The sequence below is a fragment of the Camelus ferus genome, chromosome X, assembly GCF_009834535.1.
Source record: "Camelus ferus isolate YT-003-E chromosome X, BCGSAC_Cfer_1.0, whole genome shotgun sequence".
NCBI classification, from domain to species: domain Eukaryota; kingdom Metazoa; phylum Chordata; class Mammalia; order Artiodactyla; family Camelidae; genus Camelus; species Camelus ferus.
In genome coordinates this window covers 60,680,948-60,708,379 of record NC_045732.1, presented here as the reverse complement: position 1 = coordinate 60,708,379, position 27,432 = coordinate 60,680,948, and the positions used below count along the sequence as shown (strand labels likewise).

General features: G+C 37.6%; 1 long non-coding RNA gene across 2 annotated transcripts in view; it reads left to right on the top strand.

The window, feature by feature from the left end:
- LOC116661992 overlaps positions 1-27,432 on the top strand; it is a 287,826-nt gene that overhangs the window by 124,629 nt on the left and 135,765 nt on the right. Inside the window, exon 3 of one of the 2 annotated variants that reach the window (XR_004317958.1) lies at positions 15,107-15,202. This is a non-coding gene — a long non-coding RNA (uncharacterized LOC116661992). Of the gene's footprint in view, positions 1-15,106; positions 15,252-27,432 lie in introns of those variants that run through there. The other variant, XR_004317957.1, reaches the window with a different exon arrangement.

Below are 27,432 nucleotides of genomic sequence, written 5' to 3'. Positions count from 1 at the left end.
ATCTCCCCCAAAGAGGGCTATTCTCACATGCTACCTCTGATTAGTAGCAGTGTGTGTGTGTGTGTGTGTGTGTATGTGTGTGTGTGTGTGTATGTGTGTAAATAGAGAGAGAGAGAGAGTCAGAAACAAATGAAGAATCAGAGTAAGATGAGAGCAGAGAAAGCAAGATATTGGAGGGGAAAGGGGGCTGGGGAAATACAGACCAGAATCTTTTGAACTTTTTCCTTTTACACTTCTGTTCCTTCTGGGTCCCTGTAGGAGCTCTAAATTTAGAATCACACACAAATTTAATTAGATTTTTTTTCCAAATTATTAATAAATTATTCAAATCAAACTAGATCTTCAAACCCAGTAAGCTTCCCCAGACAACTGCTACCACAGAAAACGTCCTACAGACTGATAAAAAAGAGGCAACAGAAGTACTTCAGGGCTTCTGCTCCTCATCCACAAGCAGGTCTAACTATGTGCTTTTCAGCAAGACCAATTCATTAACAGTGAAAACTGTTAATAATACTGGATTAGTTACCTGAGAGACCATCTGTGCCTCTTAGACTGAGGCAACTGAGAATGACTGGGTTGGGAGGGCTGTATCATTTTCATACAGGTCAGAGTCAGGACTTGGGGGAATTAAATATTTTAGACTGCTCCTTCCTTTGAATATTTACTGAATATTACTTTGCCTCTCTCTCTCAAGTCAGCAGTCTTAAAGTAACACACTCTTTCAAAGTATTTATTTTCATAAGCTGCGGACTGGACTCTAATAAACAGTGACATGGCTGTAAGAGATGGTTTGACGGTAGGGATGTTTTCATGCAGTAGACATTACAATAGGCTTTTCACTAGAGATATCCCAATATGTTGCTGCTTATTGTATTGATTTGTATCCAAGGGTAATTACAGTAAGGTTTTATCCAGGAGAATCATGTTTTAAGTGGCTCTAACTCTCTTCTGTATCAGGGCCCTGTAGCCCAAAATGCCAGCCTCACCCTCATCCCATGTTGTTGGGAAGTACTTCTGGGTATTGTCTATGTACTTGCAGTGTTTAAACCTTGGAGAAGGAAAGACCTGGGTTCAAATACTATCTTAGTCACTAAATCGTGAACCTGTTCTCTCATCTGTGAAATAGGATAACAGTCACATTGATCTCACAAAGATGAAGTAGGATGTAAGAACTCAATGAGATTAATATTCATAAAGAGCTTAACAGTGTTTTGGTCATAATGTCAGCTTTTATTGTTGTTACATTAAAATTATCTTTAGTGAACGTATGGTTTCAAAAATATGTTGAAAACTTTTAAACATTAAAAACTTAGGTCATTGGATATGAAATGGCATCTTGTTAAAAAGCTTTTTAAATACGTATTTTCTTATTTATTAAAATATTTGTTTTTTAAACTCTTAATTTGCTGATAATCGGAGAGTCACAATCACTTGTGAGAAATAATAGAGATTGCATATAACCTATACCCAGTCTCCCTGATGGTAACATCCTTCAAAACTAACACAGTATTACAACCGCACTACCAGCATGATACAAATCACCAATCCTACTCAGATTTCCAAGTTTTATTTGTACTCGTGTGTGTGTGTATGTGTGTGTGTGTGTGTATGTATGTATGTAATTCAGTACAGTTTATCACGTTTCGGTTCATGTAGCCAGCACCATAGACAAGCAAGATACAGAGCAGTTCCATTGCCACATGGATCCCTCATGTGTACCTTTTATAGCCATGTCAGTCTCCCCCAACATTCCCTGTCTCTAACCCCTGCTAACGAATAATCTGTTCACTTATAATTTTCTCAATTCAAGAACACTATATAAATAGAATCATATAGTATGGAATCTTTCATCATTGGCTTTTTACACCCAATATATTTCCCTGGAGATTCATCCAAGTTGTTCAGTGTATCAAGTTTGTTCCTTTGTACTGCTGAGTAGTATTCTGTGGAATGGATATTCAGGTTTTTAACCTCCTTGGGCTGTTTCCAGTTTTTGGTTGTTATGAACAAAGTTGCTTGAATATTCTGGTCCAGGTTTTTGTGAGAGCATGATTTTCATTTCTCTGGGATGAATGCCTAAGAATGCAGTTGCTGGGCCATATGCTGGTTGCATTTTTGGTTTTATAAGAAATTGCCTAACTGTTTTCCAGAGTGGCTGTACCATTTAACTTTCCCACCAACGGTGTATTAATGATCCAATTTTTCAACATCCTCACCGACATTTGTTGCTTTGACTATTTTTTATCTTAGCCGTACTGGTAGTTGTGTAGCCATGTCTCACTGTGGCTTTAATTTCCATTTCCTTAAGGGCTAGTGGTGTTGAATATATTTTCATGTGCTTATTTGCCATCTGTATATCCTCTTAGGTGAACTGTCGGTGTATATCTTTAGCCCATTTTCTAAGTGGATTGTTTGTTTTCTTATCGTTGAACTTTAAGAATTCTTTATTATATTCTAGATACAAATCCCTTTGCTGGAAAAGTGGTCATAAACATTTCTCCCGCTCTGTAGACTGTCTTTTCATTCTTTTAACAGGGTTGTTCACAGAGCAAGAGTTTTTAATTTTGATAAAATCCAATTTATCATTTTTTATCTTATGGCTAGTGCTTTTGGTGTCAAATCTAAACTCTCTTTGCCTAGCCCTAGTTCCTGACAATTTTCTCCTGTTTTTTCTAAAAGTTTTATGGTTTTATATTTTACGTTTCAGCTGTGATCTATTTTGAGTTAATTTGTATATAAGGTATGGATTAGGGCAAGGTTCTTCTCCTTTTTGCCTAATGGATATCTAATTGCCCCAGAAACATTTGTTGAAAAGGCATCCATTAAATTTCTTATGCCCTTTTATCAAAAATAAGTTGCACATATTTGCATGGGTCCATTTCTGTGTTCTCTGTTTTGTTCATTTGATGTATGTGTTTATCTCTCCACCAATAGCACACTGTTTTGAATACTGTAGATAAATATTAGACCTTAATATCCCACATGATTCTTCTTTTCTCCAGATTGTTTTAGCTTTCTAGGGACTATGCCCTTCCATATGAATTTCAGAAAAATCTTGTCTGTGTCTACAAAAATATGCTGAGATTTTGATAGTGATTGCATTAAAAATCTGTGGGTCAGTTTCGGGAAAACTGACTTTACTGTGTTGAGCCTTCCAATCCATGAACATAGCATGCCTCTCCTTTCCTTTAGGACTTCTTTAATTTCTTTTATCAGGATTTTCTAAGTTTCAACATGCAGATCCTGTATATGTTTTGTTAAATTTATACCTATTTTTTATTTTGTCATTCCCTTTGAAGTAATTGTAAATCATATTGCGATTTTAATTTTAGTTTCCACATGTTCAGTGCTAGTATACAGTAAATCAGTTGATTTGTGTGAGTTGATATATCTTGTGGGCTAACATTTTAGTTCTCAGAGGTTTTTTTCTGTTGTTGTTTGATGTGTAGATTCCTTGGGATTTTCTTGTCATTTACAAATAGGGAAAGTTTTATTTCTTCCTTTATAATCTGTATGCTTTTTTATTTTTTTTTTTAATTTCCTTATTGCAGTGGCTTGAACTCCCAGTATTCTGTGGAATAACAAGGACATCCTTGACTTGTTCCTGATCTCAGAAGAAAGCCTTCAGTCTTCGACTATTACAATGTTACCTGTAGGGTTTTTAGATACTCTATATCAGGTTGAAGAAGTTCCCCTCTATTCCTAGTTTACTGAACATTTTTTTTTTATCATAAAAGGGTATTGGGTTTTGATACAAGATTTTTCTGAATGAGATGAGTGTGTTTATTTCATATATTCTTTTGATATGGTATATTATATTAATAGACTTTCTTTTGTTGAACCATTCTTGCAAACCTGGGATGAATCCCACTTGGTCACGGTGTATAATCCTTTTCATATGGTGCAGGATTCAGTGTGCAAGTATTTTGTTGAGGATTCTTGCATCTAAACATGAGAAATATCAGTCTGTAGTTTTCTTGTACCATTTTGTCTGGCTTTGGTATCAGGATACTACTGGTCTTAAAGGATGCGTTGGGAAGTGTTCCTGCCTCATCTGTTTTCTTGAAGAGATTGTGTACAATGGTGTCAGTGTTTCTTTAAATATTTGTTGGAATTCTCCTGTGAAACTATTTGGGCCTGGAGATTTCCTATTTTGGGAGCTTCTAAATTCCAAGTTCAATTTTTTTAGTGGTTATAGGACATTCAGGTAGTCTATTTTATCTTAGTTGACTTTTGGTAGTTCGTGGTTTTCAAAGAATTGGTCCTTCCAATTTAGTTATTCATTTATTAATTCTTTTGTTTTTCAATTGTAAAATTAATGTATTTTCTCATATAATATTCACAGATGTGATTTTGGTGAGGTAAGAATCATAATGTCAGTATTTAACAGAACCATGCAGCTCCTCACTTGCTAGCTCTGAGTTTTTAGTTATGGACTTGGTACAGTTAAGATAATCCAGCTGTTGGACTACAGAACAAAGCTAAATCTTTTGCTTCAACTGAAATTCAAGTAAATAACTATACTCTATTGGATATGGGAAGCAGCAAGGGTATATTACTCACAAAACCCAGGAGAGACAAGGAAATGTTCACATGAGAAGCACTAAAGAATTTGAACCATCCTAGTTTGCAGCCCAATTCTGCCACTTATAAACTATGCAATACTGGGGTAGTTAATATCTCTAAGCTTTTTTCTTTGTCTGTAAGATGGAAATAATAATAGTGCCCATCTTACAAGGTTGTGAAGATTAAATGAATCAGATACATAGAATCTCTCAATATATAGTATGCACATATATTTATAATTAGTGTAACTCTTTAAATTGGGTGTGCCTGAGTAATGCCACTAAAATTGCTTCTCTTTGTTCTCACTCCAAATTTTCCCTACTGCCTTTTTTTACCTTGCTCAATCACATGCTTTTCTGGGAACTTTAACTGAAAACAGGAAGGCTATGGCACATGACTCACCACCGTCAATATCTTGTGAATGACAAAACCAGCTAATCATATTATTTTAGTCATAATAACTCCACTTTCTTAATTCTTATTTCAGGGTCTGCCTCTTCCAGGAATCTTTCCCCAGTGAATACCCATCATTCTCATGCAGAATCCATCATTATACCATCACTCCATTCATGTATTTGACAATCATTTATTGAGCATGTGTTATATATGAGGAACATTTTCCCTCTAAGATTTTTGCTTCCTCAAATTCAATGACCTTCACCTCTATTCTACTTCAGCTACTCACCATCAATCAGATCTTCACTACCTGTGAAATCTTTAAATTTCAATGTTCTTTTCTCTAACCACAATTTTCTGTAACTTCCAATTCTCTTGAAAATTACCTACCAAGACTCCCCTTCCTTTTTATAACCTAATTAGGCCTTCTGGCTCCTTTGACTTTTCCACTTTGTCTTAGTTTATCAATTTCCTTTGGGTTTTTTTCTTCTGTGTTCAACCTGGACCCAGTGTTGAAATTATCCTTTTAACAACACGCTCAAATTCTTTCTCTTATGCTTCTGTAGGACCTATTCAGTAAAATGACAATGATGAATTTATTTTAAAATACTTCTCATCCATACTTATATGTGGGGGCATGGTGCACTGCTGAAATAAACCAAAAACTCATTTTATGAGTGCATGTTGGGATCAGTACACCTGATGATCATTATGGCTGGTGTAATACTCAGCTCCAGTCAGACCTTCAATGTTGCCCTTTACATCTTCCTCTCAGTCTATAAACATAGTAAAGTTTCTTCCAAAACAAATATTAGTCAACCCTTCCTTGATCTCTGTTGCTACTATTCAGTTTTCTATCTGAATTTTTCAGATGGGTAGTATACATTCAGTATCTCCATTTTCTAACTTCACATTCACTCTGTAACTGACAGCAATCTAGCTTTTATCTCCATGTTCCATCAAATAGCTCTTATACATATTACCAGTTATCTGCTAAATACCAGTGGGTACTGCCTCCCACCCCTAGTTTGTGTCTTACTGGATACCAATCTTGCATTTAATATTGTTGATCAAGCTCCCCATCCTGAAATATCAAAACTCTTGGTTTCTGAGAAGTTACACATTTAACACCTTTATTGTGATATACTTCCTTGGTTTCTGTGACAGTACAGGGTTTTAAAAATAAACCTTATTGGGATATAATTGTCTTAGAGTAAAATGCCCTCATTTGTGAACATTGTACTACTCTCTGAGTATGACAAACATGCACCCTCCTGTATTACCACCATAATCAAGATATAGAATATTTCTTTCATTCCCCAAAGTTCCCTCTTGCCCCTTTTCAGTCAGTCCTCTCTCCCTCCCCAGCCAGCTGCTGATCTGCTTTTATAGATCACTATAGATCAGATGTTCCTTTAAAATATTTCATATAAAAGAAATTGTAGAGTATTTACTCTTTTATGTGTGGTGTCTTTCACCTAGCATGACGTTTTTGAGATTCCTTGATGTCATTTGGTGTATCAATAGTTCATCCCTTTTTATAGCTGTGTAGTATTCCATTGTATGGATGTACCTTAGTTTGTTTACCCATTCAGTAGCTGTGGAGCATTCAAGTTGTTTCCAGTTTTGGGCTATTACAAGTAAAGGTACTGTGAACATTCAAGTGGCCATATACTCTTACTAGTTCTCCTGCCTCTGACTGCTTCTGCTCTGTTTCCCTTTGATCTCTCTTTCTGAGCCCCTGAATGTCGATATTGTCTAGACTTATATTTTAGCCCCAGAGTTATTCTTACTCTGTAAGTTTTACATTGGCATTCTCATCTATTTTCACCATTTAAATTCCCACCTGTATGGTGATTACTTCCAAATCTATGCCTTGCGTGGCTAAATGCTAGACATTCATCTAAATTCAGTTCTAGTGTCAGCCCCTCCAGGATGTTTCCCTTTATACTACAGTTGGTCAGGTACCCTTCCTCTGAGTTTCTAAAATAACCAGTTTACATCCACCATTACTCTTTGCGATATTTCTTGTAAAACCATAATGCTTATGTGTCTGTTTTCCCAACTAGGTTGTGAGTTCTCTGAAAGTAGCATTCAAGGTTCATTCATCTTTGTATTTTCAGTGACTAGCATAGTGCCTGGTGCTTATAGGTACTTATTAAATGCCTACCTGGGTGATCAAATAATGATATGTATCCTTCCTAAGAAGTTAGGAATGAGAGACATAATACCCTTGCCATTCCCTAAGTTTTCTGGCCCAAGCATTGATTTCATTATCACTATCTGTTTGGGTCGGGAGTAAGTCATGATCCGGTCATTCCTGGGTGGATGTAGAGTTTATACAACCAGCAGTGCGATGAGATCTCTCTCAGCAAATAAGTATCCAGATGTTTCCATCACTAAGGTAAGTCCTTGATAAGCTGCCAGATCTTTTCTTTCCTCACTCAAATGTTATTGAGCCTCTCTAATGAGTCAGGACTTATGCGTGGCTTTGGGAACTCTATGATGAACAACATATAGTCCTCATCCCAAGCAGTCTTTCAGTTCTGTTTTCCTTGATACTTTGATGCTCCCTCTGCATCTACATTTGTCATGGGATTAAAATCAAAAGAAAATTGTAGGAGAATTCCAAATTGAATATTGCTGTGAAATGAGAAGAACAGAAGTGTTTTAGAAAAAGTTAGCCTGGTGGCGTGATTGACACTGTCTCCGTCTTTATGGGTATAATGCTCCATTGTACATCCATCTAAGATGTAGTGTGATACAGTGAAAAGTACCTGAGTTTTAGAGCCAGCACACCTGGGTTTGAATGCTGTCTCTGCTACTTAACTGGCTGTGTGACATCAGGTAGGCAAACTCAATGAGCTGTATATTTTCAAACTACAAAATGGAAATAATGGTATCTATCTCTAGGGCAGTTTTGGAAGTTGAATGAGATGGTGGTCTCTATAAAGAGCCAGAAGTATTGTAAACATTCAATACTTGTTAGTCCCTAAACCCAAAGACCACCCACCTCCCTCCCAGTCTCTCTCAGCAGTTGACAGTTTTACTTTTTAAAAATTTTTTTAATTGAAGTATAGTCAGTTTACAATGTTGTGCAAATTTCTGATGTACAGCATAAAGTTTCAGTCATGCATATATATATATATACATATATTCATTTTCATATTTTTTCATTGTAAGTTACTGCAAGATATTGGATATAGTTCCTTGTGTTATACAATAGGACCGTGTTGTTGATCTGTTTTATGTATAGTAGTTAGTATCAGCAAATCCCAAACTCCTAGTTTATCCCTTCCCACCGCCTTCCCCCTGGTACCTATAAGTTTGTTTTCTATGTGACAGTTTCACTTTTTAATAATAGTCCAGTTCTATAACAAGTATGTTTCTTTAAAACTTAGAAACTTTGAAAACATCAACCCCTCTGTGAGAAAGCAATCAGCTTTTTGCCAGCATGAATCATAGAAGAGGATGCTACACGCCTCACCCCCACACCCCATCCTTGAGTGACTGAGTGGGTGATCACTGTGCCGGAGAGGTCCACTGTGTGCTTGGAGTTTAGGGAGAGAATCTGTCAATATGAACTCGTTGATGTCTACTTATTTCAGTTTTAAAAAAAAGAAAGTGTCACCCATGTAAACATACTCAGTACACTTTTCCCAGTGAGATATGTCCATTTCAAAGATGGAAGACAGCAAGCTTGTCAGTCTTGTCAGTTTATAAGCTTTGGAAGAGAAACGTGGAGCCATTTAGCTGACAGTTTCAGGAAAACAAATCTTCAAATCTTGAATTCTCAGGCTTTAGTGGCAGCTTTGTGTGCTCACCTGAAATAGATTTACAAATGAAAGGATGACACCTTGGAAATGGTGGCCCCTCTTAGCAGCTCAATCAATCAGGGCAGGCTGGTGGCCCTAGCCTGTTGGGACAGAGAGCAAACTTACATTGTGTTCAGTCTTTACCCTCTCCTCCTCCACTTGGTCACCCACTTTCCTTTGCTCTCTCCCCAGCCATCCAAATGTGCTTTCAGGAAAGAAAGACTGCAGTTATTTAGATCTTAGTGTGAACTTAAATCAAGTTGATTACCTCTTCTAGGGCTATTTTAAAATTAATTTTTACATTGACATTCTGTCATTCATTCAGTAAGTATTGCATAAGAGAATTATATCAGGCACTCTGCTAGGTGCTGGAATAGAGACACAGTCCCTGGCATCATGGAGGTTACAGTTTCAAGGGGGAGACAGACACTTTTTAACCTCAAAAAATATATATATAGTTACATACTTTGATAAATTAAGTGAAGACAAAAATGCAGGGTGCTCTGAGAAAATTTAATAGAAGGGTCTAAGACTGGGAGTCCAGGGGAAATACCCATGGACAAGATCATGTAAGCTGAGATGTGAAGGAAAGTGGGGAATCATGAGGCTAAGGTGCTAGGGGATGGAGTCAAGGCTGAGTGTTGCAGGCAGGATTAGCAGGTGCAAAGGACCTGTGGTGGGAAGGGGCTTAGAACTTTCACTGAACAGAGAGAAGGCTAGTGAGCCTGGAAGGCTTTACTTTTAAGGAACAGGAGGCTCTTGAATAACACTGAAGTTGGAATCTTGTCTTTGGCTTCTTATTCTCCCCTATGATATATGAGTCTCATCTCCCTATATACATTTTCCCCCAATATAGTCTATTAGGATTATATTTTTCCTAATATAGTCTATTATTTCAGTTAGGCCTGGTTGATATCAGATTGTACATGAGGGCCTTTATACAATGCTTCCTATATGAAAACACTGTGAAAAATATGACCACCTTTGATCCTCAATCAGTCCAATGTCAGATACTATAACGACCCCACTCATCTTACAGAAGAGGAAACCAAGGCTCAGAAATTAAATGACTTGCCCAAGTTAAAAGGAATTCTTGTTTAGCACCAAGGTTGTTTTTTCCACCTCTCTGCAATAATGTCTGCTCTGAATTGGAATTTAATTTCAAAGCCAAATTTCATCCAGTTAGGCCTCTATGTAACAATAAATAAGAATGCTCTTTCAGTTCATAGAGCTTAAAAGAGTAGTCTTAGTCTTTCAGTGGTTAATATTTTATTGGTGAAGCAATGACTGAACTAATATGTATTAAGAGAATGCTGTGAATCTCTTTCTGCTTTGTAAATAAGTTCATTCGTTTCATTTCTTTAGATTCCACATATAAGTGATATCATATGGTATTTATCTTTCTTTTTCTGACTTACTTCACTTAATATAACTTCAATTAAAAACTGAAAAAAAAAATGAAAAAAAAACCAAAATGCTGACCTGGCAGATTTATAATACTATGAAATTGTCAGTGAAGATGTGACAAGACCTCATTTAAAATGTTAATTATCCCTAAAGAATTATGCTTTAGTATCGTGAAAAACCCTGAAGAACACTTTCTGCAACCAGATTTAGTTTGTTTGCTGACTCATTCGTTAGAAGAGTACATATTCAGCTGAAACATAAATTAAAGCTGTTATCTGAAGATACTGGTGATGTGAGCCTACTGCTATGTTCTGGGTGTTTGTGTCCCTCTAAAATTTATATGTTGAAATGCTAATGCCCAATATGATGCTATTAGGAGATGGAGCCTTTTGGTGACGCTTAGATCATCAGCGCAGAGCCCTTACGAATGCAATGAATGCCCTTATAAAACAGGCCCCTGAGAGCTGTTTCCCCCTTTCACTGTATGAGGATATAATGAGAAATCTGCATACAGAAGAGGGCCCTCACCAGAGGATGCTGGCACCCTGATCTTGGACTTCCAGACTGTACAACTGTGAGAAGTAAAATTTTGTTGTTTATAAAGCCACCCAGTTTGTGGCATTTTCGTTATAGCAGCCTAAATTGACTAAGATAACTACCATTGAAGTTTCACTTGTCTGGAAATATTCCCATGGAAGAGTAAGTTGCTCCCTCCATTTAAAGTCACACACATATTCACATAGGTGAATATGTCACATAGTCAGGGTACAAATTGACTAATTCAAGGTTTTTAAAAACCTGGCCATAACGGGTAGGGTTTGATGGAGCAGTATGGTTATGTTACACGAGTGCGAGGGCCATGACTGGAAGGCCATGAATGGAAGGCAGGATTGGGTCTTTTCAAGTGTTAGTGGATGAGGGCGGGCTGGAAAAGCAGAGACTATGGTGGTACCAAGGACAGTGATCACCAGAAGAAAGGCGAGTGGGAAAGGTTGGGGTATAGCTAAGGAGCAGAGATTAGATGGAGAAATGGCATTGGTAGAAACCAAGGCTTGAATTTTAAAATAACTCTTAAGTGGATCTTAATGTCACAGTAGCGTTTTACAGGTTATCTCAGCAAAACTTTGCAAACTGGCTGTCTGTAGGACAGATCCAATTCAAGGTATGTTTTGTCTGCCCTGCACAGTGTTATAAATTAGTTGCTACTGTTAAAAACAAAGTGGGAGGGTTTGCATACAAATCTGGATAATCCAGTTTTTTTGAAGAATCGGAAGGTTTGGCAGAATGGGACTTGTATTCTCTCAAAGCAACAATCTGTTAGAGAAGTGATCTCAGTGGTGGCTGTTCTCTTTCTTTTTTATTTTAATTAATTAATTTTTTTTAATTGAAGTATAGTCAGTTACACTGTGTCAATTTCTGGTGTACAGCATAATGTCCCATGCATGTACATGTAATGTCATGCATATACATACATATATTCGTTTTCATGTTCTCTTTAAAAGAAACTAGGGCTCTCCAGTTTACCTCACCTCCCACCACTCTATTGTTCATCTGAGTCTAATGCAGGGCATCAATTGCTGTAGTCCTCCCTCTTGCTCAGGCTTTCTTTTCTCACAGAAGACATTTACGTGATCTGATTTACATTGTTTGCCTGCCCCTTTTAGGCATTTGAACTTGGGACCCCTGGATCTAGGGGAAATCCTCTATTTTAGAGACATTAAGGTCCAAGGAGATCGAGTGACTTGCCCATGGTCTCACAGATTGTAAAAAACCTGAACTAAATCCTGATTTCTAGTTCATTGTACTTGTTTTTCCTACATCCCATCGTGCAGATAGGCATGTGTATTACATTGTGGTCTTTTAACTAGGAAAAGTTAGGTCTTCCCTCATCAGTGATTTCTCCTTTCCTCTTCCTCCTTTGAACAGGGAAGGAAAAATCTGTTCTCAGTTATGGATTATAATAGTTTGTCAGGGTGAGTCTTATTTATTCATGTATGCCCTGTTATCCGTGAACAGCCCAGAGCTCTCTCAGGAAGAACCCTAGTTCCTTATGACAGAGTAAGCTATAGCAAAGGTTTGGAAAGAGACTGGGTCATTGACGCATCTATAATTATCTGCATTGGCTTTGTGCTTCTCAGCCCTGCTGGCTTCTGACACCCAGATCTTAATAGCTGTGATTTTAACCAGAGTTCTGATACTACCCGTTGTGAAAGCCCTGGGCAAATTATTTCCTTCCCTGTTTCTCCTATTAATACTTCTAAAAATAATGATTCGCTATTAAAAATTCTGTAAGATCTATTCTCATTTCCTCAAATTGAGCCTGCATACATTTTCAGGATAAATAGAAATATCTAATACAATTCACGTTTCATATCTATTCTCATTCGTTGTTAATTCACCCAAGTTGATTCACCCAAGTTGATTCAACAAAGCAGAGCAGAGAGTTAAAGGGGAAATTTTAATTTGCTCCCAGTTATCAAATTCAGCTGTCTACATATGTACCAGTAATGGTTAATATTTCAAATTACATAGATTTGGATTTTGAGGTCCAATTAATTCTTGAGTGTCCGTTAGTTTTATATCAACAATAAAACAAATGTGAAATTTAAATTGTCAGCGCTCCTTCTTAACTTGGGAATCTATAAAGGCTTGGAATTTAGAACTTCAATCCAAAAGCTTGTATTGCTGTTCCGAACAACTTGGGTCCTGGGAGCAGAGATTGGATGAAAGACCCTTAGTAGGCATCAGGGAAGAGAGAATCTGCTAACATTTAGCGTATGAATTTATCTCATTTTATTTCTATACATGCCAAGGATTTTACTGCCAAAAGTGTGTATGAATTTATATAGCTTCTAGTCACAGAAGGAGAATATGAAATTGGCATATATCTGGGAAGCTATGGGTTCTTGCAGAAATTTGTGAAATGGAAAACAGAAACTCTCATTCCATTTAACTTAAATACAATAACTTACATAAACATAACAGTGCCTGTGCTCATAAAGTGGCTGCTAATCAATGAGCCAGTCAATTCAAAATGTATTAGCCAATTCATATTGGATTTCACATCCTGGATATTGACATTAAACATTGCTCTTTTAAATTGTCTACTGCTAAACCAAATGACAAATTAGCTATAGATTTAGAATAATGGAATTTAGGTTGCTAGTCACAGAATTTCTCAATTCCTTGGGGAAGAGTTCATATTTTCAAAAAGAAAGCTTGAAAAATACCAAAAGAGTAATGAAAATAGTGAGTATCATTTTTCCAATAGAGAGCTGTTTAAAAAAGAACTCTACGTATCTGAAATTTCAGAGATTGCTTTGACATCAAGATAATTACGGTGTATTTGGTCCAGTCTCCTGTCTCTGACTCTTAACCTCATAGACTGACCATAAAACAGAATACTTTTCTTTTTTTGCTCTACCTGAGTTTTGTTTGAATTGTACTGTTTCCTGTCATGAAAATTGATCAAATATAGAGATGCTGACTTATCTTTCTCCTTATGTGTGCACGCAAGACACACACACACACACACACACACACACACACACACACACACACATACACTTAGTAGAGAATTAGGCTTGAAAATTGGTTGGCTTTTTGCCTTTAAAGGTTTGTTAATGTGTAGGCTTATCAATAAAGGTATTCAAAAAGAGAAGTACCACTGCCCACAATGATGTTTAGTTGTTACCCCAAGGCAAGACACAAGATCAGGTGACCTCTTGAAAAAATGAGGCAAGAGATTTTTTTCTTCAGGTCATCATTTATCTCCCTTTGGAAAGGAAAGTGATTTGATATATTGGAAGATCACAATGAGGTCCAATATCCCGATATCAGACATATTCAGGGTAGGTTAGCAACATTCAGATGATTTCCTGTATATTTCAGCTGTTAATTTGGGACATTAAGACCCCATTCATGATTTTGCTAGTGTTGTTGGTAACTGCAAGTTGACTCATTTTTAAAATAACAAAAAAGGTAAGTGAGAATATTAAAGAATAATGCCACCATTATGAGATAATCATTATTAACACTTTGGTTTACTTCTTTCCAAATTTTTTTCTACGTGTATGTTTGTGTGTGTGTGTGTGTGTATACATAGAGCATTTTAAGAAAAATTGGGATTATTGTCTATGTAGGTTTGTGTCCTGGTATTTTTATTTAAGAGTACAAATAACTGTACAGATTTTCCCGTGGCATAGGCAAACATGTTTTTGACAGCTGCATAATGTTTCGTGACCATACTTTATTTTGCAGCTCTCTTATTGTTGGAGATTTAGGTTGTATTCAATTTATCAGCATTATAAATAATGCTGCAATGAAGTTCATGTACATAAATTTTTGTCCACAAATGATTACTTTCTCAGGATACATTTTTGGAAGAAATATTACTGGGTTAAGGGTATGGACGATTTTAAGGCTTTTGATATGTGAAGCCTTGTTGCCCTTCAGAAACATCCTTTGATTTAAACCTAGTCCCAGCAGTGTCTTTTCTATGCACCCTTTCCAGCGCTAGAATGTGAGTATGTGTACAGCACACACACACACATACACACACACACACACAAATAATCTGTGTCAGTGTGGGAAAGTGTGGTAGGCAAAAGTAATGTTTTATTACTTTGGTATCTTGTTAGTCATTTTTCTTATCCACTGGGACATTAAATTTTGGGTAAATTCTCCATCCCTAAAGATGGCTCCTATGGAAACAGCCAAGCATGGATTTTCTTGAATGAAGAGTCTCACTGCCTAACTCTTTAATTTGTGCCTAGAAGTGTTAGGTAGTTAAGGGTAGGGTTGATAATAAAAGCTGTGATCTATGGAACCATTAATGTATGTTAGGTATTTTAAGTTACAGTTAACCCTGAACAACACAGGTTTGAACTGCGAGCGTCCACTAATACATGGATTTTTTTCAGTGTCCTGAATACTACAGTCCTACACCACTGCAATCGTTTGAATCTGAGGATGTGGAAATGCGGATATGGAGGAACCGTGTATCCTGACGGCCAACTGTAAGCTACACACACGGAGTTTTGACTGTATGGGGGGTTGGCACTCCTTATCCCCATGTTGTTCAAGGGACAACTGTAATTGTAGCTTCACCATGCCATGTCAAAAGACTTTCCTCATTACACTAATGAGGAAAATAAGACTCAGTAACTGACTGTACTTCAATTAAAAAAAAAAGAAAATAAGGCTCAGGAAGCCAGGTGTTATAATGGCCTAAAAATATAGATGTTAGAGTCAAATAAGCCTATAAATTAGCTGTACAGCTTACTGGCTGTATAACTGTGTAAACACGTGTAAAGTATGGACCATTATACCTACCTCATAGGGTTTTTATGCAGATTAGTGAAATAATGAATTGTAACCTGGAACATAATAATGATCAATTAATAGCACTGATTATTGTTTTTTTTTAAATCTTAATAATGATGGAGATTAAATTTGCTTGGAATTTACATTACTAGTAATTACTAAATCTGAGATTTGAACCCAAAGTATATGCCCCAAGTCCCAGGTTCTTTTTGTTGGTCAGAGCCATTACAGTTCAGCTTGGTGATTTACAGCCAATGAAATAGCAGTTTGAACCCCAAATACTGTGGAAGATGTCTTTAACTATGCAATTTTCAGCTCTGCTTCTCCCCCTCGGTCTCAGCCTAGACAAGTGTCCTAGTAGGATGGCACAGACTCTGAAACAGAACGCTAGAAATGTCATGGCAATTTTTTTTTTCTTCAGAGGGCTCATTCTTTCCTTCCTTTGTGTTGGGTACCAAAGCTTCAACAACGGTAATTATATATTGGATGGACCACTATAATTTGATAGCAGTTTTCTTGCGCTGAAAGTGTTCATTCACTTTAACATGTTCTTACAGGGTGTTGGACTCAGAATCCCATACTGTTAAGTATGTGATTAAATGTGTGAGACTTTAGAGATTTTACAGTCCAAGGTCTAACCCCCTGTGAGAAAGTTCTCTACAGTATCCCCAACAGGTAGGTAATCCAGCTCAGAAGCTCACTCCCACATGCAGGAGCACATTTATAGGAGCACATAAAAATGAGATTAGAATGGACCTTGGAGATTGTATGGTGTATCGCCTTCTCTTGCCTAAAGTGATAAAAATCATTTTATTGAGGGGAAAACCCATAACTACAGGCCATATTTCCAGTAGGACTTATGTGTACATTTGTCCAGACAACAATGTAGATTCTGTCCCCCTTTTATTGTACAACATGATGGACCTCATATCCAGTCTTCATTAGGTCCTGCTTTATTTTTTACCCCACCTCCTCTTATAATGTTGGCCATCCTCTTTTGGATATTGTTCTGTAACATTCCACCTTAAAATGCAGTTCCCTGAATTTAACATAACATTGGCGAAGTTGGTTCACCAGAGTAAAGAAACATTATTACCTATTGCTGTTGTTCTCTTAGGGGAATCGACACTTTCATTACAGCAGGCTAACTCAGCATTTGCTTCTTGTCGGCCAGATCACATTTTAATGTCAGTCAGTCTTTTAGTACACTAAAAGTCCTAGGTTCTTTTTTAAGTGACTTTTAATCGGGTCTCCCTGTCTAAGTAAGCTCAAGCTGCCATATCAAAATACCATATACTGAGTGGCTTAAGCAACAGAAATTTATTTTCTCACAGTTGTGGAGGCCAGACATCAATCAAGGTGCCAGTATGGTCAGTGTCTGGTAAGACTCTCTTCCTGGCTTATAGATGGCAGTCTTCTCACTGTGTCCTTACATGGCAAAGAGAGAGGGAGGAGGCAAGCTCTTTGGTATCTTTTCCTATAGGGGCACTAATCCCATCACAAGGGTCCCAGCCTCATGACCTCATCTAAACCCAATGACGTCCCAAGGGCTCCATCTCCAAATAACGTTACAGTGGGAGTTAGGGCTTCAGCATATGAATTTGGGCGGCACAACACATCATATGAAATAGTTTTATGAACCTTGATACTGGACTGTATTTTATATAATTAAATCAATTAATTTAACCTTGGTAATTTCACTTCCTTCCTTCTTGAACTGGATGAAATCACCTGAGCCTGGAGATTTAAACTTAGTTTTAGTAAACTTAGTGCTCTCTCATGATGACCTCCCTGATCATTGGGTTTTAATTTCCTTTCCCCAGTTTTTGTTCTACCTTTTCTAGTTGGGAAACCACTCTACTTGAGACAAAGGTTTATTCTGTAGTCCACTTAGCTGAATCTAAATTACCATACAAATACGAGGCTACTCAATTAATTCTTCCTACTATACATAAGATATATGACTGAAATTCTCCTTGACCAGAGCATAAGTTATGTTCCCCTGTTAACAATGTCAAGGAATGGTAAGAGAGATTCTTGTTACACAGAGTACAAACGTACATTTCTTTTTAACCAATGAAGATCAAGAGAGAGCTGAACCTTTTATGCTATCAAAGGTCCTGATGCAAAATTGGAGCTGTTGACATGCAATAAAGCCATAAATAGCCATGTAGAGGTTAAGGCACACTTTTATCTTGTTTTCTGTAAATTGGTCTATCACTTTCCTCACGCCTTTAATTGGTGAAATGGTATTGACCACTTACAAGCCTTCTTTGTTTCTAGCCTGGTTCCAAAGATTGTTTTTTACTTCAGAATCTTTGTGTCAATAATCATTTCTTATGTGCTATGTTATTTTAAATGCAGAACATTTAAAAAACATAGACAATCATGCATCAACACCCACATGCATGTGCATGGATGCGTGTGCACACGCATACACAGGCACACACAAACACACATTAGATTTTTTAAATTTACTTTTTATTTTTTGAAGAGTGACAATTTAGGTTTTTTTTTTTGTGGGGGGAGGTAACTAGGTTTATTTATTTCTTTATTTTTAGAGGAGGTACCGGGGATTGAACCCAGGACCTCGTGCATGCTAAGCATGCGCTCTGCCACTTGGGCTGTACCCTCCCCCATATATCTTTTTCACTTTCAAGTCGCTGTTTCCTATTACAGACCAAAGCTGGCTCCACACTCAGTTTTGAGGGCTATCTTTGGCTCCCTTCTCCCTCCTATTTACGTAAACCTCTCTTCCTACTTTTACTTGTCTAGGCGTCTGTGTCCTCATATCACCTAGAGGCTCACAGGGAATTCAGTACAAATCTACTTTTCCAGCACAGTAAAAACTTTCTTTCCTCTCCCTCATCAAAATGTAGCTGGTCCTCTCCTTCCAATCTTTTCTCATGTTTTCCACTGCCACTCCTAGATAACCTATGTAGATGCCTTAGTAACAGCTAATGATTTTCTTACTTAAATTGGAACTTCCTGAAGATGCTGCCCTAACCTAAAGGAGTTTCTGTGATGGCAGGAAGGTCAGACACTATAGTGAAGAAGACAGACATTTTTTTGGTACCTAAATCTGATTCACTAAAATCTTTCTCCAGATCTAGCATGCTCACCTTTACAACCATAAAAAAAATACTCAATTGTAATTTAAGAAAGTTAGAGATGGAAGGCTATAAGGTTAGTGTGATTGATAAGAGAGGATAACAGCATCCTTGTAGAAGGAAAATGATCTTAAATGCAAGTTTCACTGATGTCTAACCCTCTCAGCCGTTAGTGACCTGGCTGGTTCCAAAAAATTTTGGAAACAGAGTGGGGATCAGGAAAATATCACTTTTTAGATTGACTAGTGTGACTGTCTCTGTGATAATAGTCTTAGAAGAAACTCTGACTCTTGGTTTGCATATCTCCCCCTATAAAGCAGGGAAGATGTGGTAGCATGTCAGGAAATAGAAAGGGGAACTTGAGGATATAATCACTGGCTATTTCCTGGTGAACTGCAGTTAAGAAACCCTTATGCCCTGCACTGAGATTTTACCTCTAGATTTAAAAGCTGAAATGTGAAGTGAAAAGCAAGTTAAACTGACCGAGAAGAATATTGAATGGCAAATTAAATATCAATGAACTTTACATGTACTCGGTGTTTTCACTGCTAAAATAATAGGAAGTATCTCATAAAAGAAAAACAAATTCAAACCATATGTTACTGCTTTGGTTGTCTAAAAATTATGTCACATCTATAAAAACCTAATTCTTAAGTAGGACTTTAGCTATCGATAGATTCATGAAAATAACCACTGGAACAAATGTGCATATCCAATAAAAATTAGGCAGAGGACGTTGCCACAGTCTACTGGTCTCTCCTGTTACCTTGCGTTTCTTCTTAGGGGAATGTATGCAGGCCAGTTGAGTGGAAGTAAAATAAAAAGTGTTTTATGGGGGGAAAGGAAGGATGGATGGAAAGATGGAGAGAAGGAAGGACAGAATGAAGGGAGGCAGGTGGGCACACAATACAATCTAAATGAGAACTAAAGCTTTGGGATATTTTTTTCTTTATCACTGGTTTTGATAATGTGGAGATAGAGCATCTCAGTGGTTTCAGAACAAGACACTTATGCTCCTTCCTCTGAATGAAATAGAAATAATTTTGCCAGTCTTACTTATTTTCAGAATTTTCTAAAACTTTCTTATTTTTATCCTCATTGCAATTTGGGATTTACTATGCCAGTTCAGATCACTTGGTCCGTCCAAATGTTTCAGTATACTTGCCCAGCAGAGGTCCGTTTTATGCCTTCTCAAGAAAAAGTTGTACCAAAGTTTATTTTTAAAAAATTAGAATAACTGAGCAGTTAACCAAATATAACATGTTTATCAATAGGATGGGGTTATTCCTTCTTGACTTAAAGCCAATTACCAAACGTCTGAAGACTTTGTGGAATTATGAAAAAGGATGTAATTTGCCCTCAAGGAGAAATCCCTTTAGGTTGACTTTAGCCAACTAATAAAATCTCTGGGATATGATGCTCACACTAGAATTTGTATTCCTCCATAAAAAGCAAATGAAGCCATCCGAAAAGACTCTTTTAGAGGAGAAGAATTTTGGCTGGATCTTAAAGGTGGGAAGGGTCAGAAATTAATGCAGAGAAAGAAAAGATTCCACATTAAAGAAATAGCTCGAAAACGGCACAGATCTGGAGGTGAAGGGAGGTGAAATGTGCATTCATCACTTTACAGAGAATGGTTTGGCAGGGGAGAGCGGAGGAATGTTTGGCATCATAAGAACTTTAAATATGAGGTTGAAAATGTATGACGATGAAGGACAGATTAGGGATTCTGGATTCAGAGCCAGGAGGTCTTCCTGCACATAATAAAGCAAGGGTAAATCATTCCAGCATTAAATTACCGTGGATTATTCAAAAGACCTTGAGGTGTACTCATTGAAACTTTAAGAGCCACTTTCAAATTTCTCAAATGTATAGAGCAACTGAAATCATCTTGATCACTCAAGCCAGACAGTACATGAATTCTGAAAACGAATGTGAAATGGTGTGATAACCCCCTCACCCCGCCCCCACCTCCAAATTGTGGAGCTCAGCCTAATTTGATGCAGGTCACAACAGTCTATTGAGGGGGCCTACTTTCATGGCCAACTTGATTCCACATCCATATCAATCAGCCAACTGTTGCCTTTCAGACTGTTTTGTTTTGTTTTGTTTTTTTAAAGTCTTGTTTAGAGGTTAGAGACTATTTTTTTAATCTAAGGTGAAGTGAACATTGTATTTGGCCAGAGCAATTATTAGGTGCAGCGATACAAAGAAAGAGACAGAGACCTCTGATCTTGAGTGAAAAGTTAATAAAACTGCAATCAAACAGCAGCTGTTTGGAAAATAGAAAACATTGTATGTACTATATAGATCAGTAGGCAGTAATATTCGATGATCTTCAGCTGGACAGGAGGCTAGTCCAAAAACACAGTCAAGATGTATTAGGATCTAGGGGGAAATGCTGAAGCAGGAAAGAGAGAAGAAAAAAGGAGGCCTAATTGCAGAGACACTTGACTGCTAAAAATTTGAAGTCTCCTGTAAAAGAGTCAGACAGCTGTTTCCCCATTGCTGCAGCTGCCACAGGCTCCCGGTGGGGGTTTTGGTGTAGCTTTCTTCCCAGCAGTAAATGAGAAGAATTGAATGGAGTTGGGACAGAGGTGGCAGTGGGGAGGTATCGGGCCTTTTCTCCTGTCAGAGTAGTTCACAATCCAGAAAATTCGAGAACCGCTGTTGTAGATATAGCATCCACATATGGATTCTGCTTTTTAAAATTTTCACCCAGGTTTTTAGCTTCATGTGGATTTGTCCAAAAAGTAGTTCTTGCCAATTCTTTTTCTTTTTAACAGCTTATTGAGATATATTATACAAATCATAAATTTCCCACATTTTTAAGTGTACAATTGAATGAATTTTAGTATATGTACAGTGTTAGGCATCATCACCAAAGTCTAATTTTAGATTTCCATCATCCCCCAAAGAAACTTTCTGCCCATTTATAATCATTCCGCATTTTCTTGCCATGTTGTATATGCTCTGATTAGAAACTGGCCTTGGTCTAAGAAGCACACAAGCCAGACAGGAGGCAGGCTTTTCCCATTCCTTGTTATTGCAAAGCAGTCCTCCAAGCCTCTTTCATCAGACATTGTAAGATAGGCACTTCATGGACAGTATTTCTATACCTGAATATATACTATAAAAGCAGATGGAGCTGTGGGGAAGAGGGAGAGAGAAATTGATGAGGCAGAACTATTGCAGTGAATCCGGGAACCATATTGTTTTACTCTGCCTTGTGGTTATTCGGTGTGCCTCATAATAAGTCAGATATTTTTTAGCACGAGTTTTACCGCTATATAGTGTGGAAAAGAAGAAGGTAACAATGTGCACTTACTGCTACAGAACAGAATAAACTGAAGAGAGAAGTAGATGTTAGTCACCTGACATATAAATGTATTCTTTAGGCTCAGCTCTGGATTGATGACAAACAGAACACTCAATTTCCCCTCTCTGACCTGTATCCCATCTACTCACCCAGTCAAGATATCCCCTCTTTTATTTAGGCTCTTAATGAGTAGCCAAATTATTTTGCAGTTTATCTTCTTTGGGTCTTATTTTCCTAAGAGGATGTTTGCATCAGCTGAAAAATTTTTCTTTTCGATAGCATCTGTGGAATATCAACCAGCCTCTTTTGGCATGTGTGTCAGGAGACCATAGTGCCTATCCAAAAATCAGTCTTTGGGATAGATACATATGCTGACCTTCAATTAGGCTCTGGGTTAAGACAACATAAGAAAATCAATAGCTTATTTTCTCTCCCTCTTTCTTTTATTTCTGCTCACATTTTGATGTTTGCTAAGATAAAGAGTTATAATACGGAAGGCAGGCATCTCCACTGAACATCCAGTGAGGTTGTCACAGGCCCAAGGGGTCATGCTTTGGCTGAATCATTGTAAATCTACCAAACCAGGTCTCTCAGTATATACCCATCCTCACTGTATCCAACAGTGTCTACTCCTCTGTTGGAAGCAAAGATCATTTCACCTCACACACCTCGCCGCATCCTCCACCCTCCACCCTGTAGCTTCTTTGCAGTGAGCTTTACAAGGAAGGTGTTAGGTAATTGAAACTCTGGTCACAGGGGACTAAACCTGTGGTATTGAAGTGTGTTGTTCAATTTTATCACCTTTTGCAAGTGTCAAAACTTACATCACCTCCCACAGGGGAAGGAAGAAATTCTGATCTCTGTCAAACATATCAATGGAGAAGCTTATTGCAATAAAGCTGTAGACCAGAAATAATTATGGAATGTCCATCAGTCTGCAATAAAGAAATCATGCCATGCACGATTTTCCTTCTTGGCCTCTTAATTTTCTCCCCAGTTTCTTCATGATAGTTTGTCAACTAGATTCCTGTAGGCAGGCTTATCGACACTAGCATTTATAACAGAAACATATGCCACAGATGTTGAGAATAATTCTAATCTGTCGCTTTCCCGTCACTAGTAAGGGCTAGAGCCAAGATTTTATTCACTCTCCAGCACATAGGGTATTTAGCACTGCTTCCAGTTCTGACACAAGGCAAATTGGAAGTCAAGAGAAAATGAGGTGGCCATTGTGTGTTAAGTTTATATGTTGGCTCTTTTAACTAATACAAAGACAGCCTAATGAATTAATGGGGAAATAATGTGAAAGTCATATTTCTTGATGTATATACTCTGCTTTATACAATATTCTTAGAAGAATAGCTACCATTCATTGACTTATGTCTATTCTAGGCAGTGTACTAAGAGCTTTAGATTTGCGTGCATTAACTCACGTAATCCTCGCTCTCTGAAGTTGGTGATGTTGGTATGTCTATTTTACAAATGAAGATACTGAGGCACAGAGTCGTTAAGTAACTTGACCACCATCAACACAGTTAGTGGTGGAGCTGAAATTTGAATCCAAGCAATGTGGCCCAGATACTGTACTTTTAACTACTACACTGTACTGCCTCTTGGACTCAGAATAAAATGATTTGTTCCTTCTAGGTGCACCACATTTTGTATGGTAGTTACTCAGACTTTTAAGGTACAGGTTAGTACTCTGAAGCAGTAAGCAACTAGTTGTGCAAATTCTTTTAATACTTTAAGTCATTCTCTTATAGGAACTTAGACTTTAGGTTTTAGGTCATTAGGATAACATTTACCATACTGCTGAAGTAATGTAGTGATGCATTAAAAGGCACCTTTGAATGCAGTATGAGAAATATAAGCCTCTAAAATAGTGTAGATAGCCCTCAAGCAAAAGTCATCATGATAAAGGCTTCTTTGTCAAATCCTCACAGAGTATGAGCCTTTTCTGTCATGCACAAGACACCTTCTTAAGCACTATTGTGATTGAGATTGGTTATTTGGTTATGATGTGAGAAAACCTATCTGGTATCTCTTTGCTGAGAAAACTCAGAAATGGCTACAATATAAATAACATCGTGGTTAGGGACTTGGATTGGGTTATGGGCTGTGAAATGTTTCATATTCCTGTAATACACTCCATTCTAGCACCAAAAATCAAATGTATTATTCATTCGCCATCTCTCCCCTCATCTAATGCAGCAACTCTCATAGAAGGGACATCAAGTGTTTTCATCATCTCCACCTCTTGTCTGTCTTGCCTGCATGTCCTTATCTCCAAATGGTGTGGTTACGATTATATTCCCAAAGTGGGTTGCGTTATGTCACTTACATCCTTAAAAGCCATTATCACTCTGTAATCTTACTTTAATCATTACTTCTATAACGAACTGAAAATTCCTTAGCATAATTTTTCAAGTCTTTGATAATCTGGTCCTAGACTATTCTCCCAGTGTCTTCTTTCATTCACACTTAATTCTGTCACATGCTGTGCCACAGTAGCTCCAGAATACTTGATATGCTCCAAACACATTGTTATATTTTTCCACTACTGGTCTTTACTCATTTACTGTGGGAGAGAAGTTAAGGATATGGGTTCTATGGTCAGATTACCTTTTTTTTTTTTTTTTACTAAAGTAAAGTTACAATGTTGTGTTAGTTTCTAGTGTATAGCATAGTGATTCAGTTTTATATATATATAATCCTTTCCAGATTATTTTTCATTATGTTATTACAAGGTACTGAATATAGTTCCCTGTGCAGTACAGTAGGTCCTTGTTGTTTACCTCTTTTATATATAGTAGTTAGTGTCTGCTAATCCCGTACTCCCAATTTATTCTTCCACCCCCCTCCTTTGCCCTTTGGAGATTACCTTATTTTGAATCTCAGCTCTAATGCTTACCAGTGGTGTGGCCTTGGGCAGGTTATTTCAGCTTCCTGATTTTTTCCTAAGTCTTTTTCCTCGTCTGTAAGGTGGTCATGATCATGCCTACCACATCGGGTTGCTGTGAAGACGACACGAGCTCAACATGTGAAGTGTTAAGAGAGGGTCCTGCCAGATAGTGAGCTCTCAATGATCATTACATTTTATTGTCGTTTTTGTTGTTGTTGTGGTTGTTGTTATTTCCACAGCCCAGAATATTTTCTTGCCAACCGCACCTGTCAAGGATCAGCCCAAATGCCACCTCCTCCATGAAGACTCTGGCAATTTTCTCAGTTTCTGAAATGCTACTTTAGTATTTTGAGGTCAGTTATATAGTGGCTTCTTCATCTCCAGTAGATTACAATCTATTTTTAGGTCCTTTACTACTCATAATGCCTTATCTGGCATGTAGAAAGTGATCAATAGGTCTATATTGAATTGTGCAGAGAAATCTTGCAAGAGCCTGTTCTCAAGTATCCCTTTGCATGGTTATGTAGTCAAGAGCCATAATATTATCAGTGATGTTTGCCTTGAGTTCTCCTACACTAGTGTAAAAAAACCAGTGGAAGGAATATCATGTCATTTGACCTCGATGCCCTTTCCCTACTCCTTTTCAATCATTTACCCAGCAAGCCACAGATGGGCTGCCGATTCCAACATATGCCATGTGGGCATAGTTTTCTCATTGCCCAAATTGGGTAAGATATGCACATATGCTACATGACAATTTGTTCTGAGTCTAGCTTTCTAATGGTAGTGCCTGCACAGTCATAATGCATTTGTTGGCCGTGTACTAACTCTGAAACAGTTGTAGCTGGGGCCCTTTGAAATGCTTGGGGTCGAAGGTTTCAAATACTGGCCCTCAGTCTCTTCTTTAATCCAAAGGACAGTTGAAAGTTGACAGGTTGGTGGATGCTACACATTTTACAGGGCACTAAAGAGATGTGGGAATGAAACATGCTCCAAAAATACAATTCAGTTCTCTTCAGGACACTCTTCCATGGATCACCGAGGCTAGAAACCCACCCCCTGAGATGGCACAGATAACGATACAACAGTATTCTCAACTGGGCAATTTGGTTGTTACAGTTTTACTTAACTACTTATAGTTCTTCAAATGTACCATACTCTCCCTCCTCCCCAGGTCTTTACACATGCCTGCAAAGCCAGTTTTTCTGCTACCCCCACCTCTTTTTGCTTATCTACCTCTCTCTGTCAACAAGTCTCACTGGGACTTCTGAGATTCTTTCTCTGAACCCAACCAAACTTGGTTCGGCGTCCCTCCCATCTGCCCCTGCAGCAACCTACCACTCAGAATCATGTTCATCTATTTACTTATTAGCTCTCCCCAAGTAACCTGCAAAGAACTTGAGACTCATCATATCTTTTCATTTTTCTATTTCTCATGCTGTGGCATATAATTTCTAATGCTTCCTCATGATAAATGGAAGGACAATTCATGTTGTGGAATGAATCAGTTTTGGCATAAAGACACCAACATTCACACCTGATCTCATTTGCTTCGACCCTCAACCAGTAGTATATGTATGAAGGTACAGCATTCAATAGAGAAGTGGTCCCCAAGTGCCTAAAGTGGTTAGTGGTTAGTGCACAGTCTTTCGAGTCACACAGAGATACAGGTTCAAATTCCAGCCGTACCATTTACTACTTTTGTGACCTCAGGCAGATTACTTCTCTTCTGTGAGCCTCTGTTTCTGCATCTGTGAATGGTGGATCATTGATTATACTCATGTTTGAGATTTCATGAGATGCATGCAAAATGCTTCACGTAGTTCCTGATGCACCATAAGCATTCCATCAATAATATTTCTCTATTCTCATTTGGTTTAATTAGAGCCAGAAAATAGATAACATGCTGTTAAAATAAGAAATGTGAGGAGACCGCTTCTGTCTCGATTTTCTTAGTTGCTTAAAGACATTTGTGGTAGAATACCTATTGAAATGTATAGAATTAGGTGGTACCTGAAGACAGCTGTAATGAACCTGACTTTGTTATTACTTTGATGCTTTTAGTATAATTGCTTCTTTTTCTTCATGCTGCTAAATTTCCTCTAATTTCTTCCTGATAGATTTTTTCCTTTAAGTTTCTTGATTTCCTTTGCCGAAACCTGTAAATGTTGGCATGGGGGAAAATGTTAGTGCTGCAGATTAATGATCTTTTCTGTCCCTGTAGTAGTAACTAAAAGTAGCCATTTTTCTATTTGTCTAGAAAAGTGTGAGTTTTATTCTGATTTTTCTTACTGTCACAAATGTATGTGTATTTACCTCAAGACTGTGAAACCTGTTTGGGGGACTCTAAAGTTACCTTTAAGTGTTACTCTAAACATGTCACCTCTTGATCTTTTAACTTTTCTATGTTCTGCCATAAGAAAGGCCAAGGTCTACTCAAATAATGAGTCAATACCATTTTACATATACCCTCAGGATCTGGAGCACTTCATACATGAGGAATTCCACAGGAACTTACAGAGATATAGAAAGTCTAAATCCTAAAATCAAATCATAATCAATAAATTTAGGTAGGGCCTGTAAGGGCATAGC